The following is an 18,998-nucleotide window of genomic DNA, read 5'->3' as shown; positions in this document are numbered from 1 at the left end:
TCCATCCCATTTTGACCTCACTGAACTCCTTTTAGTTCCTGAAGCCCCTCAGCTCCCATTTGTCCCCGGCCTCCGCCCAAGCTCGGGCTTCCTGCCTGTAATCAGTCCCTTCCCCTTGAGGCCTGGTTACTGCTCCGGATCTTCTTAGATTAGCCCCATCGGCATCTCCACCCAGGAGCCTTCCTTTTCCAGTCCTTGTGAGCCCCACACTTATTAGTACTTGGTACAGTTCACTCATTCAGTAAGCATTGTCTGAGCACCTACCATGTGCCGTGTACTCTTCTCAGCTCTGAGATTACTAAAGAGAACAAAAAAAAAAAAAAAAAAGACTTTAAAAGAAAGAGAGAGAGAAATCTCTACTCTCACGGGGCTTATTTTCTGTCAGAGACTGACCATCAACAAGGAAACAAAAGAGAAAAGAGAGCAAGAATGCTGGGTGGCCGGAGGTCCTCCGGGAAGAGTGAGGATTGCAGAAAACCCCTGGAGATGTGGAGCAAGCCACGTGCGTACCCAAGGGGAAAGCATTCCAGGCAGACGGAAGAGCAAGTGCAAAGAGAAAACTGCAACGTGACATTGTGTGAATCACTGGATTCATCTCTAACACGCAGCCTAGATATAGACTCCATGGCAGGGGCAAGGAATCGCATGCCTCGTTCTCAGGACCTGGCTGCTTGGCATGCAGTAGGCACTCAGCATGTGCTGAATGAATGCGCTCACAGGGTGTTCCAGCGTTCCTGGAGAATGCGTGTGTTGGGGACCCAGGGTGGAGGAGTGGTTATATATTCACTGAAAAAATCTGCTGCCAGTCTCACTGCCTCTCACCTGTGGAAAATAACTACTGGGAGAAAAATCTCTTGAAATGGAGTACTCCTTCCTTTCTCACATTTCCTTTAAATGATCCTCCTTCTACCCAGCCAGAGGGATCCATCACGGAGAGGATTAGGATTGCGTGGCAGGAATGCACAGAGGGAAAAAGAGCTGATGTTCAGATTTTAACTCCTGAAATAGGCACTTGAAGCCCATTTCCGAGAATTCAATAGTCATGAAAGGCAACGCGCTTCTGATGTACAAAACTGGTGTCTGTGAAAGGAAAACATTTAATAGCTTTATAGAAATGGGTTTTTTTTCCTCCTCCGAATCAAAAGGCAAAGCCGTGAAGGAGGAGGACATAAATTTATCTACAAGAAAGAGATTCAAAAGTGAGCAGACGCTCTGGGGAGACCCACACTGGCAGGGAGGGAGGGAGGAGAGACGAGGAGCTGCGGCTGGGGGCTCACGGGGCCCGGAGGGTCACTCAGAGACAAGGCTGTGTCGTCCTCGAGAGGTGGCCTGGTCCATCGTGTCAGTCAGGGTCCCCAGAGCATCCAGCCGAAGACCCTTTCCTGAGGAGACCATGGACAGAGGTGAGGGCAGGGCGAAAGGAAGCAGTAAGGGGGGGGGGGGCAGATACCCCGAGACCAGCAATCCAGGGAGGCCCTTGTTCCTCAGCCAGAAGGGGTGAGGGGTCTGGGGTTTCTGATCCATCCCAGGACGAGCTGGCACCCCGGGGCTGTGGGACAAGCTGGCACCCCGGGGCTGTGGGATCAGAGTTTCTGCCTGAGTGCTGCTGTGGAGGCAGCAAGGAACAGGGGAGAAATCACGGGCCCCTCCTCACTCTGAACTCCTGCTGGGGCTTCCACTGGGCCCTGGAAGCCACGCCTAACATGTTTGGGGTGTCCCATGCCATGCCCCCCCACCCCACACCCTCTGCTGACTTCAGCCCCAGCTGCAGTGAGATGCGTCATAAAGCTCAGACTCATGCTGACAGCATCCCATTTCCAGTGCACCCACTCTCCGCTCGGGGTCCTCCCAGAAGGTGGGGAGCCCTCTCAGCCAGTCCACGGCGACACCCAGGAATGTGGGGCCGTGGGCAGCTCGTGGACAAATGCCAGGAGGTCTTGGCCCATTCTCGGGGTCCTAGCAGCACCTTTGGCTTTGACAACACACCCTTACATTGCCTTTCCTGCCTTCCCTGCTGCCTTTTCTCCTGAGTCCGGAGACCACCCTACCACGGCCTGCATTCTCTAGAGGCAGACTCTTGGGCCGCATTTTTGGGCAAGATGTTTATTAGGAAACCTAGAGAAGGAAGGAGCCCTGGGTAGAGGGAAAAGGTGAGGTGCGGTGCAGGACCAACAAAGCTTCAGGGAATTTGGGGCGAGCCCCCCTGGGGCTGCATGGCCAGGCCTCTCCATGTCCACCCCTTCAGGCTGTGGGAGCAGAGGGGATGCTAGCAGCCCCCAGAAGGGAGGGCCTGACCTCAGGCACTAGAGCTGCTCTCTCTGCAGCTGGGGCAGATTCTGAAGGAGCTGACTGCCCTGCCCAGGCCACCAGTCCTTCCTTGAAGGGGGATCTGAATGGCAGCTCCCCGTTCACTTGAGCTCTTGAGAAACCAGCAGTCCTCAAGTCCTCATCTAAGGCTCTGCTTTGGCGGAAGCCCAAACAAAGACAAAGAGCAAGGCGCTGCTGGGGTCAGCATCCCAGGGCCCTGAGCAGGGGGAGAGGGGAGAGAACAAGCTTGGATGGGGGCTGTTCCTGCCCAGTGCTGGGGAGTCCTGGAGCAGCACAGTGATCTGAGGGCAGCTTCCTCTTCCACGGAGCTCTCCCATTCAAAACTGCCTACCTGAGCCTCATGGAAAGCCTGTGTGGCTGCTTGGGACACTCCGAGAACCCCGCACGGGGAAAGCCTTCCCTCCATTCCTCAGGAGGAACAAAAGGGAACCTGCCAGTGACGTCCCTGTGCAACTGACTGTGCCACCTGAGCTAGGGGGTCATGAACTCTACCTTTATTTAGGGATCATCCAATTTATAGCTTTTATATTACATTGAAGAGAGCATCACCTGGCGAGTGCCTACAATGACTTCCAGCACCACCTTTTGCATTTAGGATGTTTACTTCATCCAAGAGATGAGGAAAATGTGACTCAGAGAGGTTATGTAACTTATCCAAAGTCACACAGCCCAAAGCAACAGAAGCGGGATTAAGAGACTCCTGAGTGACTTCACATTCCATGTAGTTGGCACCATCAGGCACTGTCTCGGGAAGTTCTCCAGCCACGTATTCACCCCTAGCTCTACCCCCCCACCCCACCCCCAGCCCCGGGCCTTCTGGGGCAAAGCAGTAGCCTGGATGGTGGCTTTCCCAGTTAGTGCAGGATGGCCAAAATCAGGCCGGAAGCCCAAGTTGGATTTCCAGCAGCTTCACAGGCACCGTCTTGCTGTCTTCAATCACGCCGTAACAACCCTGCCTTGTTCATCACTGCTTTTCCTTCTTTTGCCTCCCCTAATTTCTCTCCATATCCTTTATGATGAGCCATTGCATAGCGAGTGATTTACAGTCTCTACTCTCATCTGCCTAGGGGTGGGGGTGGGGGTGGGGGGAAGCAGAAGTAAATTGGCTGGAGCGCTCCAGGAACCTGTCTCTGACTTCAGCCCCTCTCGTTTACCCAGTGATGCATCACGCTGTGTTCTAATGGCTTCGTAATGGGCAACTTAATCTGCCATTAAACTGACTCCAGAAGCACCTCTCGCAGGATGCCTTGGCTGTTGGTCTGCTTGCTGAACCACAACTGCACGGTAGTGCCTGTCCTGAGATGGGTCGGTGTCCTAGGAGGACACCTTCTCTTCCTTCTGGGGTCACAGGCTCCGATGTGGAGGGGGCCACAGAGCTAATGCTGCTGAGTGAAACTGGTGGTGGGGATCCCGGCCATCTGCAGAAAGGGGCAGACCCAGCTCTGCAGCCCAGACTGTTACCTTGGGGGATCTGAGCCCAGATCTTCCAGTTTCTCAATACGGCCAGGAATGCAGGATTTCATGTATAATCTCCCCCGTTTTAAAATGTCAGCATCTATTTAAAAACATTTTTTAAATGCTGGGCAGGCCAAAGAAAACATGTCAGCTGGCAGCTTTGGTCCTAACTGTGAACTCCATCTCCAAGAGACCCAGAGACTCCCCACCGTGTCCTTCCTCGCCCCAGAGATTTCCTATAGCTCTGCTCAGCATGGATAAGAAAATAATAAATCGGTCACTTCGCTATCCAATTAGCAGCCCGGGGCACATTCTTTCCTCTCCCTGCTGGAGGAAAAACAAACAAACAAACAAACAGGAAAACCCTGCCCTGTTTGGATTTGGATCAAGCCAGTGATGTTACCACCTATTTGAGGCTCTCTGGGGCTTGAGTTCTGGAGACAAACACATGCCTCTGCCCCAGGGAGCTCCTCTTACACATGGGTCCCAAGTGCCAAACCGCAGCCACCCACCGCAAGCCATGGATACTTCCCCGCAGGCCCCGAGGGGAAAGGGGACTCTGTGCAGGGGCAAAGCCAGGGCTGGGAACCAGTGAGAGTGAGCCTGGGGGTGTGGCTGGCCTGAGCCGAGCGTTGTCAGGGTAACTGCAACTTTCAGAGCCCTCTGATCCCTTGGAGACCTCTTCTATGGGGCTCTGGGGTTTTCTTTCACAGGCTGTACTCCATTGTCAACATCCCGGCAACACATTCCCTTAAAGTTCTGAAGAGGTGTCATTCTTGAGATGTAGTGCACAGTGTGAACCCTGCGGCCAAACCGCCCGGATTTGTATGCCAGCCTTCCACGTAGCATCTGAGTGAGCTTGGGCAAGACGCTAGACTCTTCTGTGCCTCAGTTTCCTTATCTGTACAATGAACTGACCTTGAAGGTAAGGATTGAGTTAACATGTATAGCACATCTACAGTAGTTCCTGGCACATGGTAAGTACTATGTAAGTGAAAGGTACTATTACTATTATTATTATTATCATGAGAATCTGCTGTCCCCTCAGCTAAGAGGACTCATCCATCAACTGGTGCTTCTGTAAACGGACGAGCTCTCTTCAGAATGCCAGACTCCTCCTTTTACCACATTCTCTCTCCTCCTTCTCCTCTGTTGAAATTCTACCCAACTTTCAAAATCTACCTCCAATACCACTTCCTCCTCCACCAGATAGAGTGATCCTCACTTTCCTCTCGACTCACTTTCTGCTTTATTGGCAGGTAGACTAGAGCACATATCACAATTTATCTTAGACCGGAACTATGTGTGGATATGTCTTATCTCCTTGGAGACAGTGACCTCATCTTATTCTTTATATCCACCGTAGCACTGTGTCTTCAACATAATAGGTGTTAAGTCAACATTTGCTAAAGATATGTTAAATGAATACATGAATTAGATGCCCTGTAATAACCAGGGAGACTCAGCCAGAGTAAGTCGGAGGTTTGAGGGCTTAGAGCGCTCAGAATGGATTTAGACTTGGCCAAGGGAATCTCAGGAGCTATCAATTATAATACGAATAATTACAATAATAAAAAACAACAGTGGTAGCATTGACTGAGCGCCTGCCATATGCCAGATGCTGTTCTAAACCATTTACACAGGATATTTTCTGGAATCCTGACAACCGTCTTGTGAGATGTGTTCTCTGTTCGCCATCTCCCTATTCTAGGTGAGGATGCTGCAGTAATTTGCCCAAAGACGAAGAACTGGTCAGTGGCAGAGAAGGGATCTGAACCAGGGATCTTGGTTCCATAAAAGCAGACCCTGAAATCAGTATCTGAGAGCAAAGAGTTCATCTGCAAGGTGGTCCCAGGGAACACGGGAAAGGAATGAAGAGATGAAACAGAGAAGAAAGCCAAGGGAATGCATTAGTGCCTAGGGTATCTCTGTGGGCGATTAGGGCTCAGGCCAGCCGGAGACCACAGGAAGACTATGGAGCACATGCTTCCGGGACGAGGACACGGGTGTTTATCCACCAACCCCCATTCCTCTTTGGTCGGGGCTGCTGTCAGGGGCATCATCCCTAGGCATACCCAGCCATGCCTGTCTATAAGCTGAGCATACTCCAGTGGCCAGAGAAAGCTCCAGATAGGGGACACATGGCAATGGTGAGTGCCAAGGGGATGGCGGGGTGAGGGATGGTGCTGCCATCGTCTTTGACACCAGGACAGGCTGATTCCAAAGCTCTTTCTATCAGGCCACAGGCCAGTTCTACTCCTGAAAAGGCTCAGAAAGCCCACACTTCCTGATGCTCTTTTCTGGACAGCAGATGCATCCTCTATGGATATTTTTGCCAGTTTTGAGCATTCTCACGATGAGTTCCATCATCTTAGGGTCCTACTTTATATTTCTTAAAACATACACACACCCAAATCACAGACATAAATTGGCAGGAGGGATGATTTCCATTTTGGAAGAAGTAAACTAAGGGGCACCTGGTGGCTCAGTGATTAAGTTTCTGCCTTTGACTCAGACACTTGGTCCTGGGGTCCTGGGATTGAGTCTCGCATCAGGATCCCCACATGGAAACTGCTTCTCCTCCCTCTGTCTATGTCTCTGCCTCTCTCTGTGTGTCTCTCATGAATAAATAAAATCTTTTTTTTTTTTTTTTAAGGAAGTAAATTAATACGGAAAGGTTAAAGGAACTGGCTCAGGGTCACATGGATGGCTCATGATGGAGCCATAGGCAGATACAGGCCTTGGTTTTTACAGAGTCAGAAATGAGCTTTTTCAAATTCATTCGTTCATTCAGGTGAAAATATTGGCCTTTTGATCTGCTTGATAAAATCTTAGAAGTAAGCTCTCATGGCTGAGGTGAAATTCAAGACCCATGAGCTGGCCAAAATCCTTTAGAAATGAGTCACCCAGATGTGCAAGAATGGCCACTTCCCTAATATTACTGTAGCACACAGTGACAGGGGATCAGAAGGACCAGCTGAACAGCACGAGGCCCACTTCATTTTCCCTCCTGCCGCCCCAGACAACCCTCTGGCAGGCAGCAGGCTTGGGAAACAAACAAGCAGGGATCCACATCCCACTTCGGTCTGTTGTGAGGACCTCGGATGGGGGTAGTGCATCGCTCTGAGCTCTGGTTTTCTCACTAATCAAGTGGATATAAACAATAGCGCCTACCTCCTCGTGTTGCCATGGGTATTAAATGAAGTACACGCAGACGGTGGCTGGCCTAATGCCCAGGTGCCAGTGGACCAGAGAGAATGTGGTCGAGGGACAGCCCCCATGCTCTTTCACGGATTTACAGGGAGCAGCTGCTGAGGAAGCTGGAGGTGACCAGGGCGAGCGATGGCACATAGGACTCTTTTCTGTGTTTTAAAGAGATGGACTCTGCCACACAGAAGAAAAGTTATCAACGATTATTTTATTAACAAGCAAGCATGAAACAGTTCACAAGACCTCTTTTGTCACAACCACCCCCTCGGCATGAACATTTACAGAGGCATTTAGTGATTGTGCCTCGTGATTATCTTGGGGCCAACTTTACAGACCTCCCTGAATTCTTATACCCTGTTCATGAAAACACGTGCATGCCTCTAAGGGACCTGAGCCGATCCATGTATCGGCTTTAGTTTCACCAAAGACAGCACACTTCTAATATTCATGAGGCCGGTCAAAGGTTGATATTTACACACACACACAACCTCATCTCCACCATTACGGATGCTACTGAGCAGAGCTTTGGTTGTTACACACAAGATGTGGGAAACAAAAGGCCTTGTAGCTGCTCTCTCCAGAACAAGCCTCTCTGGCCTTTCCCAGGCCAGGCGCTCCTGACTGGGCTGCTCTTAGCACCACTGGGTGCAGAGTCAGCGCTCACAGCACCACACTAGATCTGTGAAAGGACCTTAAAGAAAATGAGAGTCATCCTCAGCCTGAATATAGTTAGTATTCAGTAACTGATAGCAACTAAGGGCTCTTAGTGTCAGTATTGGGACAAGATCATCCCATATCACTCCCTCTGCTTGAACTCTCAGCCAGCTTTGACTCCCAGTGTGACTTTTTTTTTTTTTGAAGATTTTATTTATTTATTCAGGAGAGATATAGATAGAGAGGTAGAGACATAGGCAGAGGGAGAAACAGGCTCCCCATAGGGAGCCTGATGTGTGACTAGATCCCAGGACCCTGGGATTACGACCTGAGCCAAAGGCAGACACTCAGCTGCTGAGTCACCCAGGTGCCTACGACCTATTTTCAAGAGGAAAAGAACAAATTGGTGAAAAACTAGAGACTCTAGAGCCTCCACCCAATTAGCACTTGCAAAGACTAAGATTAGGAGGTCTGCATTTCCAAGGCGCACCAATTGGAAAAAGGAGTAGTGGACATGGCACGGAGCTATCCAAATACCCCTTAAGGAAGGAGGCAGCCAGTCAGAGCTGCCTCCTCTCCAAAGCCTGTCCCCTTCCATGGGGGCTGCTTCTAACGACTGACAGACAAGGGGGCGTCAGAGCCCAACACCCCCCCCCACTCCAGCTCCAACTCAGATGACTCTGAGGGGAACTCCCAGGGGAAGATACCCTGCAGAGGTGGCTGAGGACTTCTTCGTGACAGCATTGCAGCTCCACTTCTCCCTTTGCCTGGTTCTCCTCCCTCCTCCTCTCCCCTTTTCTTCCCACCCCTCCTTTCCCCTTCTCTTCCACAGACGTTGCCTCCTGCTCACCAATGGCAGCTCGGAGTTGGCTTCCTGGGGGATCCAATGGGCAAAAGGGAGACAGGAATGAATTGAGCTGCACCATAATTTATGGTAGTCAGAATTCAGCTCTGGGGCTCATGGAAAGTCAGGGATCCTCATGGTCTTCGTGGAAATGCCAGGAAAACCTTTGAAGCCAGGCCACTGAGGCTCAGCATGTAGAGGGAGGACTTTCCACTTTCCCACACTTCTTCCAGTAAATAGCTGGGTGAGACCAGATTCAAACCTTAATCCCACCTGCCTCTGGAATCTCTCCCTTCTCAGCTTTCAAGTGTTTATCAAGAGACCATGTGCTCAGGAACAAGGCTTCAAGTGCAAATGGATCCTGTGATGCTCAGAGGCCAGCAGGGCATCTTAGAGCCTCATAGGTCACTGGTCCAAGCCTGTTACTATCAGCTGAGGAAACCAAGACCTAGAACAGGGGATAGACAAGTCCAAAGTCTAAGTGACAGTGGTGGAGTTGGGACAGAACCTGAAATAGTCCAGAATTTTCTTATTTACTTAACACCACTGTAAGGAAGGCAGATATGGGGGGGGGGGGGGGAGCGGGTGGAAGGAATGGGGAGAGGGGTAGAGCAAAGACTTTTCCTTCACAATCCCATGGCCTGGAGCAAAGGCTACCCCAGTGATAACACAAGTGGCCATCTTTTATGGAGCACATACTATATTAAACACTTTGGCTCTTTTAAACCATGGTCTCATTGAATTTTCACAATAACCCAATAAAGGTGGGTAGTTATTATACTCCTATTATCTGAGAACAATCAGACTCAGGTGAAATCATTTGCTCAGGGATGCCCAGCTGACAACGATGGGACAATTTCACTTTAGTGTCCTCTCTCTTCTAATCAAGTCTTCTCTAGAGTATTTTGCTGTTCCTTGCTCACTTTTTCTAGCCCTCTGAAGATGTCATTTCTTTCCTTGGCTTGTTACTCTTCCCCTCTCTTTCAGAACTACCAGAAGAGGAACATTATCTGTCCTGTAAATGAGTGTGTAGGACTCTGGCAGCCTCAAACAGTAGGAGGAACTCGAGATCAGAAGATTCTGGATTCAAATCCTGACTGTCACTAACTAACTAGCTCTGTCCCTTGTCTTAGCCTCTAGCTCCCTATTGGTAAAACATTAAGTAGAAGACTTGTGATTATAGACTTTTATATCCTATGAGAGCAAAGCTTTTCAGACCCTCCTCTTCCAATCTGTCCTCACCTAGAGAGTTATGAGTAAAGATGGCCTCAGGGCTGACAATTACTGTAGCAAGAAGAATTGTAAGGAGGGGATATGCAGTTGATATTCAACACAGTCAACCAACCAATGGCGACTGGCCTTGGCCCTCAGTTTTCCCATCTGTACAAGGGGAACGAAGATAACAGAACCTGCTTCCCGGGGTTGTGTTGAGATTTGAATGAAATAATGTGTGGGAAGTGCCAAACCTGGTATCTCACAAATGATCAGTGAATAGTACTGTTATTATCATTACTCCAGGGACAATGGATGCTAAGTCCTGAGAATCACCCCTGGACACAAGCTTGAACCTAGAGAAAAATCTGGACAAGTGGTTCTGAAACTTTAGCATGCATCAGAATCACTTGGAAGCAGTGCTGACTTCATGGGTGCTTAGAGGACTCCATGTTTTATTCAATGCTTTGCTGACACCTCCTTGAAATTCTTAATTTCTGAACAAGGGACCCTGTGTTTTCCTTCGGCATTGGGCCCCACAAATTATGTAGCCAGTCTTGTCTGGATAACTTATTAAAAAACACATAAAACTGGGCCCACCTCCAGAGTTTCTGAATCAGTAGGTCTGGGAGGTAGCCCCCCAAATTTGCATTTCTAACAAGTTCCCAGGTCATGTTTATCCAACTGGTCTATGGACCACATTTTTGAGAACCAATGACTGAGACAGTGGCTATGAACACTGGTTTTACATCAGAATCACTTTCTTTCATCAGGGAAAGTACCTGGGCTCCACCTCCACCCAATGGAGTGGAATTGCTCTCAGTACATTCCTGGCTTCAGTATTTTTGAAAAGCTTGCCAAGTAATCCTAATGGACAGTTGGGACTGAGAACCACAGGGTTACAGCAGAGAACCCTGACTTCTGTTCAGGGAAAGGAACCCCTGAAAGCATTACCCACATAGCCCAAGGACCCATCTAGACCCATTGCTGTGGGGAAGCTCCAGACAGGGGCCAAGGAGGCTATGTGTTCAGCAAATACCTCAGATGATTCTTACTCTGGGATAATTTAGGAAGAAACATTTGGAGAGGCATTCTTCAAGCTTTACTGTGCATTAAACACCCCCAGAAAACACCTGAGGTCTTGTTAGGGAACAGATTCTGATTCAGCCCATCTGGGGTAGGGCCCATGAATTTACATTTCTTCCTTGCTCTGGGGAGTGCTGATGTTGCTGGCTCAGGGACCACACTCTGAGTAGCTCAGATCTAGGCTGGAGAAACAAGAAAGTGATGGGGTGGCTAAATTTTGGTGAAGCAATCCCCAATTGTCCAATCCAAGAAGCTGGAAAAAAGGTAATGCACCCAAGCTCTGCTGGAGCATAACGTCTTCACTTCATTGGATGAAGCTACATGTCACACATCATTCTCAAAATGGAGTCTAAGGAGTCCCCCCCGCCCCAACGGTGCATTCTTATCTGCATTCATATTGCAAATAAGTACTTTAGTGCATTTGTAGGGTTTTAGGCCAATACTAACCCCCAAAGGAGTTCCTGTGTTCGACTCATCGAGCCTGGGCCAGAGACATGGCTTCTATTCCTAGCTCTGTCATTTGCTGACTTTGGGACCTGGAAAGAGGTCAGCGCTCCTATCTGAGCTTCGATCTCCTCAGTAGCAAGAGTGGCGTAATACGCATTATTATTATAACAGCTTATTTGATCACTGCTTCTGGACATCAGAACATGAAAGATGTTTTGATAACAAAATTCCACACCAAACGTCATTCCTGTTATTTGTGCATAGTAACTGGTTCTTACGTAACCTCTTCTCAACTTTCCCACACCTTCTAGGTGAAACTGACCAAGATGTGACATGCTTCACGGCCCTGGAATGCTTTCCCTTCCCTTAGACCACATACCTTTATTGAGCTCCCTAGGAACCTACCAGCTGGGTCAACTAAAAATACAAGAAGAGGCAGTGGGGATGAATGGCAAGTGAGACCAGGTTCTCTAAAAGAACTCTCCAAAATGTGGAAACCAGAAGAGTTTCCCCAAGAGCGAGTGGAGAGGTGTGTCCAGGTAGGAACACCATGAACAGATGAACTGTATTTAAGGATCAGTAAGGATCCCGGCTGCTAGGATGTGATGTTGGAACAGGTCCCCTTAGGGTCTCCTACAGCTGCAATGCCCCTAAACCAGCTCAGTCCTGTAGGGAAACGGAGGCTCCAAAGGAGGGACTGTATCAATGAAGCAGCTTTCAGTTATAGGTTAACAAACAGTCTCACAGAAGCCTGAAGCACTGCCTAAGTCAGAGATGATTTTTTTTGGCAACCGAAACGACAAGTGCCCGGCCCACCTGTAGGCCGAACAGTCACCAGCAGATCTCCCTCGCCAGAGCGCTGTCATAAATTAATCTTTAATTTCCACCACCGGGTCTGTGGCACAGCTAATCACGACCACTAATTGCTACGACAAGCTTCTCCCTTCTCTTTTTATGTTTCCATATTAGCCTGTTTAGTATGCTTTGTGTCTGTTTATTTTATAGCCGGAAATACTTTTAATAGCCTAGTAAATTGAAAATGGACTTTACTACCATCTGACTTTACCAGAGTTTTACAACCATTCAATTAATGGTATCAGTAATCTTCCTTCATAATTAGGCGGTTAGTAGCTTTGTCAGGCACTGCTGTTAACTAAATTAGTACTCAGCATCCACCTAATCGTATTTTGGGGGGCTCCAGATAGGAAGCCCTCAAGCCGGGGGCTGCCAGGATGGAGTGCCACGATTAGCTGGCTGTAAATACCGCCTGCAAATATATGGTTTATTATAGTGATAACGGGCGTTTGTAGCTTACATAAATCTGAGCATTCCTGCTGACAGAGGAGAAATGGTTTTCCCCGGTTGCTAGGAAATAGAGTTAGTTCCTGGGTCTCACATGCTTCATTGCCTTCTCCAGGCAGCTGATGGATTCTCTACATGAGGGGATGGCAGCCGTTAGCCACCCCAGAGCGAAGGTAGAGAGCATCAAACCCGATGCCCCCAGTGTGCACACCCGAGGGGGTCTCCTCCGTGCCCGAGGATGCCGGTGAGCTACAGCTGTGTGCAAGAGGCAAGCGGAGGACGGGGCTAGAGATGTGGGAACAATGATCTGAAGGCTGATTTTTAATGTCGGGAAACAATCACAGTCTCATATGCTGGAGAATTTCTGCCAACTGTCATACTTTGAAAGGAGACAGATTGTGGAAGCGCGTGCGAGATTGGCAACTGGTAACATATAACCCAAGTGGTCCCATTTCCATATCTGCAGCAAGTAAGGCCCCCTCAATGTATTTCAGTATTTAACAAAAAAATTAAACTCCTTTGAATAAAGAAAGAAATGCTCCCTCTTAGATATAGCTCAACCCCAAATATTTCCCATGATTGAAAAAGCAAAAGGACTGGAATTTCATAATGCAGGCACATGTGAACGAAACTTCAGTAAATTATTCAGCTACGTTTCCGACACTCTCCTGAATGTTCAGATAGTGGATTCCAAACACTGACTACTTACTACCAGAATTCCATTAAAAAAAAAAAAAATCTGGGTAGATACCAGCCTTTCAAAACTTCTGAATTCTGACAACATTTGAAACTGGACTGAGTTCTAGGTTCTTGGGATATCAGGAAGCCCTCACTAGAGGTTTGGAAAACAGGGTCTTGTAGGAACAGGGAAAAGCAAATGGATCTATCTAAGCTGAAACACAACGATGGCCTGACTTTAATCAGCAAGTCAGTACCGTAGAAGGAATGGAAAGCCTGAGTTATGATGCTACCACTGCCCAAGACGAGCTGTGTGGCCTGAGGTAACCTGCTCACCCTTTCTGGGTCTGTTTTCTTCTTCACAAAATGGGGATAAAAAATATGTGCTCAGAGAATTGTTTGGAGGATTATCAACAGATGCCGTGTATTGTAAAGCACTCACTGCGGGTTAGGGTTGCTACCAATGTTAGCTAGCACGTCCTCCTCCTTATCCTCTGAAATGTCCTAACCAGACTTTACCCCTTTCCATTCGGTTCAACAAATGTCAAATTCTGCAGAAGATGCAAAACTAAGGCCCTACTCTCAAGGCTGTTTGGCTAACCTTCCCCACCCCCCCAACAAAAAACCCAAAAGCCCTGTGTTTGGGGGGAATGGAGTCTTTTCTCAAATGTGGAAAGAGCATCTGAAATTTCTGTCATGTGGGCCTCCCTAAAACAGCCTCTGAAAGCCATACACCTGATGGCACTGAAGGAAACACAAACGTGGGAACCGACTCCATGGTAGACGAGACTTCTAAGAAGGTGATTTACACTATGAGCGGTTTGCTGGGATCCCTCCAGCAAAGCCTATTGGTGGACACAGGCTCGTCGTCCATCACTGGAAGACTATTCCCTCATAGTGAAGGAAAAGTGATCACCCAACTTGGCGACAACAAAATATCCTGTTCACTCATAAGAAACTAAGGAAGGTCAGGAAGATGCAGGGAGGCACTGGAGGGAGGTTGGTGGGAGCCCACAGAGATGGGCGAGAACCCCAGGGTAAAGAGAGTAATAAATCCCTTGAATGGAGTGGGTTTTGATTTGGGAGCAATGGAAAAGCCTGAAGGAGCATGAGAGGGATGAATCACAAGGATCAGAGGAGGTCAGGCTGTGAGAGAACAGGACATAAGGACTAAGCTGAGCAGAGTTCAGACAGAAGGCTGGACTGAGTTCTAGGTTCTTGGGATATCAGGAAGCCCTCACTAGAGGTGAGGGTGGAAATGCGCCAGTTTTTGGCCATCAAGGTGCCTGGTGTGTGCTTGGGGGGCAATGCAAGGGGGGCCAGCTGGAGGCCGTCTGACGGGGTTGATGGCTTAGGCCTGGGAATACATAGCCTGTGAAAACCTTATGGGTACTCAGCTGTGTCAGGCTAAACTGAGGAATGAGGGTGTATACATACAATTTATGTACCTGTTTGAACCCAAAGCTTGCAAATAAATTTAGCTCCTGGCCAACAGCCTGAGCACGTGTGTTGGGCTGGAGGACTGCCACGGAGGACAACCAGAGTGGAAATTGAGAACAGATGACATCCTGTGCGATCACTCTTTGGAGGAAAGCCACCACCCACCCACCACCACCATCCACTCTGCCACTCAGCACCCACCCACCCAGGCCCCGGGGAGCTGTTAGCAGGCCAGGGTTCTCAGGACAGAGCTTTGCTTCCCTCCCAGGCTGCTCTGTCTTTTTCTGAGGTCACATTTACCGACTGTGTGAACGTGGGCAAATCAATTTCTCTGCAGCTTCAGTTTCCTCCCTGAAAAAATGGAAATGATAAAACTGTCTACCTCATAAGGATTAAATAACTCAATATCTATGTAAAACACTTGGAGCTCAGCGTGACAGTATGTACTCAGTGGAGGTGGGCTGCCATTATCGGTACCATCACAATGGCCAAAGAAAGCCTTTGGACACACTGCTCACTCCACAGTCGATTGGTGCCCACCTTCCATGCGTTCATGCAAAGGATACAAAGATAACACACAACTCTGTGCTCCAGGAGTTTCCCAATATTTGCATTTTAAACTGGAGTTTTAAATAATTTAACCCCAAAATGGCAGAGAACTTTGAGAGTATCTTGCACCTTGGTGAAGCCACAGAATGTTCTGTGCAAGAAGACTTTTGGGCAACTGTTGCTTCTTCATCCCTCAAATGCCAGGAATTTCACTTTACCCTCCCGACAACCTGAGATAGGAGCTATTACTGCTACCCCTGTTTTATAGACAGGAGGAAAAAAGTATATTGCTGTTAGTTATACAACTAACAGTTTCACGATTAATAAGGACGGAGATAGGACTCGAACCTATAATCTAACTCCAGAGATCAATCTGTAGACCCCGTGTGTTCTAATGTCTCTGAGCGTAATACGATACGGATGCCCAGGCAAGGAGAAGGTGGTATAAGTTGCAGCAAGACTAATTAAGGAAGGTATTTCTGAGAGCACAGACTCAGAAGACAAATGAGAGAGGGCCAGCTAGGGAAAAAGGTGACACTCCTCATAAGTTTAATGTTTCTGTCTGGAAGCGAGAAATCAATGAAATAATTTGTCAAGGTACAATACTGACTGCATACCCATTGGACACATGCCATTTTGCCTCTCCAGGGCCTGGATTTCAGATGTTACTACCTCTGATTAGCCCTGGAAATCTTACAGCACCAGGACACCTTCTCATCAAATACGGAAGGAATGACATGCTCTCCCCTTACAACTCCCTGGGCAGCCCTGACCACGGGGTAAGCTTTAACACGCCAACTATTAGAATGGTAATAAAGCAAGGACTAAACGCTCAGAACGTGGCGGTTCTAGTTGGTTGCAATTAGGCGCAGGACTACCTTCCCCTTGGTGAGTTTGGAAATGTGTGGAGGTACTTCTGTTCGTCCCCGTGGCTGGGAGGCCCCACTGGCATTTAGTGGACAAGGGCCAGGCTTGCTAAACATCCTGTAATGCATGTAGCAGCCCCTCTCGAAGAACTGTCCCACCCCAAATATCCTTACCAATCCTGTCGAGAAACCACGGTAGACATCTCCAGGTCCCACACCCTCCGCAGCCACCAACTGTGGCCATGTGGCTGTGCTGAGCAGCACTACCTCTGACTGTAGACCTGGAGATGGTGACAAAAAGCCACCTACTCCCGGGCTCATTTTCCACTTACAGTGAGATCCACTTCCCCTCTGTCTCAGTCTGCTCAGGCTGCCATGACAAAATACTATAGAATCAGTGGCTTCAACAAAAGAAATTTGTTTTCTCATAGTTCTGGAATCTGGAAAGTCCAAGATCAAGGTCTTGTCCATTTTGGTTCCTGGCCTGTGGACTGCCGTCATCTCTCGATGTGCTCCTTTGACCTCTTCTTTCTGCATACATGTGCAGAGAGAGAACAAGCAAGCTGTGTGTCTTCTTATAAGGACACGAATCCTATCATGAGGGTTCCACTCTCATGACCTCTTCTCCATCTAACTGCCACCCAGAGGACCCATCTCCAGATAGCATCTCATTGAGGGTTAGGGGTTTAACATGGGAATGGGGCTGGTAACATTCCTCACTGGGAGGTCTTACACAGTGACTATTTGAACCTTGCAAAGGGCAAATTATCTGTACTCTATGCAAAGTTCAGAACTCTGGCTAAAAAAGCATATAACTACAGGCCTCAGCCACAGAAGTAATTTTAGGAGATGGGTACTGATAGTAAAAAAGTCAAGCTCAGAGAATTCTTCAATAATAAATGGAATGAAATATTGGTGAAAATAGTTTTCCAATAGCACACTCCTGTGGCATGGCTACCTGGAAATCTAGCCCTGACGTGCTCATTTACTTTATGATTATTGAAAAGCTTCAAACGACAAACGTAAGAGCTTCCATTATGTCACTCCATGAAGTTTTCTTTTGAGAAGAATAGGACCTGGGAAGGGGTCCTTCTAAAATCTGTGGCCTGTGATGTCTGCTAAAAGCTCCTGCTATGCCTCACTTCAGGGCCATTTCTATCTTCCATTTCTTCTTTCTATCTTCTATCTAGATCATATCTTGTGGGCAAGTCTTCTCATGAAACTAAGATTCTACGCTAAGAAATAGTTCTTTCCTCTTTCTCAAGTCCGCATTCATACCCTTGGGAGAGGGATACCTGGGTGGCTCAGGGATTGAGGGTCTGCCTTTAGCTCAGGCAGTGATCCTGGGGTCCTGGGATTGAGTCCCACATCAGGCTCACTGCAGGGAGCCTGCTTCTCCCTCTGCCTCTGTCTCTGCCTCTTTCTCTGTGTCTCTCATGAATGAATGAATAAATAAAATATTTTAAAAATAATACCCTTGGGGGAGAGGAGTCTACTCATATCAGAATCTTGTTGTTTTTAAATGATGGAGCCCCTACCCAAATTTGCTTTGGCAAGAACAGAATTAATCAGTCTGAGATCAGAAAGCCCAGAAATGCTTTGGCTTCAGGCACAGCTGGATCTAGACATTTCAGTAATGTCACCAATAAGCATCAGCCCCTCTCTGCCTGTTTCCATTCCCTCACTTTACTTTCTTCTATGCTGGCTTCATTCATTCTCAGGGCAGTTGCTCCACTGTCAGGGCAAGACGGCTGCCAGCTACCGTTTGGTGGCGTATAGTCCTCTTGACCTCAAAAGCAAGTATCTCCTTCCCCGATAGTGCTAGTGAAAGTTCCAGGGAGGACTGTGATTGGTCCAGCTTGAGTTGGGGACCCAAACTCATCACCGTGGCTGGAAGGTGACAGTGTTTAGGTTATGGGAGCACGCCTTGGGTCAGAACCTCATAACCTAAAAATGAAGGTTGGGGCAAGCACTGGCAGGCTCCAACCATGAGTCCTGGCACTCACTGTTCCTACACCCATGGCCTCCTAGTGGAAGCACCTGTGACTCCCTGAGAGCTTCCACTAGAGAGGAGAGCATGCTCTGCCCATGCTCAGAGAAGACCAAAGTGTTGGGGAATTAATACCCCCAGGATCTGCCCCCAACCAATGGCACATAGGAATGGATGGAAAAACCATCCAACCCAGCTTCCTTGCCCACCCCTCCCTCAGTGGTACAACTCGGAGGTCTCCTAGGGACCCCCCCACAGGACTCGGCTTTAATCGTCCGTGACAGTGACTTTAACACAGCCTCTACTGGCTTCTGGGTCCTCCCTGTCTCACTTGCACACTCTCCTGCTGCTGATCCCCACAGTTGTCTTCCGTACTAACTACTATAGTCAAGTCCCAGTCTTTGCAGTCTCCTGGGGAGACCCGAACTAAGGCAGGGATGCTGGGGACTCAAAATGCTCTCTCTGTAAGAGGTGGCTGCTATCACAGAAAGGGCCTTCTTACTCTAGTGCTGGGGGTTCATGTATTTTTTAAAGTATATATTGTGCCAGTCCAGGTCCTCTGAGGGACAGATACCAAGATGGGATTAGACAGACAAGGTTTTTATTATGGAAAACACTCATGAGAGAAAGGGAAGGGAGAGACTTCAGACAACTATGTCCATCTGATCCTGCCCCAAGGAGAGAATGGAAGTGTAGAGAAAAGCATCCTAGGATTTGTGTAGACTAAGGAAAATTCAAGAAGGTTTAGAGCCAAAGTCAGCATCCAAAGAGTCTGTAAATCCCAGGAATAAGTGGGCCCCAGTATCCACTCAGTCACTGGCGGGGAGCAATCTGTGGGAAGCATGGCTTTGGTGTAAACGCAGGGGTGGAGCTCAGAGCCCAGGAGCTGGAGTTACAGTGGCTCACACCCAATGCTGCCACATATATTATTAAAGAA

At 48.4% G+C, this 18,998-nt stretch overlaps 1 long non-coding RNA gene across 1 annotated transcript; it reads left to right on the top strand.

The window, feature by feature from the left end:
• The first annotated feature begins 53 nt into the window (after window positions 1–53).
• Window positions 54–17,543, top strand: LOC144289736 (uncharacterized). The gene is made up of 4 exons (XR_013357669.1): window positions 54–1,403; window positions 4,497–4,708; window positions 15,854–15,984; window positions 16,503–17,543. It is a non-coding gene; the product is annotated as an uncharacterized LOC144289736 (long non-coding RNA).
• The last annotated feature ends 1,455 nt before the right edge of the window (window positions 17,544–18,998 follow it).

The sequence above is a fragment of the Canis aureus genome, chromosome 19 (assembly GCF_053574225.1).
Source record: "Canis aureus isolate CA01 chromosome 19, VMU_Caureus_v.1.0, whole genome shotgun sequence".
NCBI classification, from domain to species: Eukaryota; Metazoa; Chordata; class Mammalia; order Carnivora; family Canidae; genus Canis; species Canis aureus.
The sequence above is the reverse complement of the archived record's forward strand: the minus strand, read 5'-3'. Positions and strand labels throughout refer to the sequence as shown.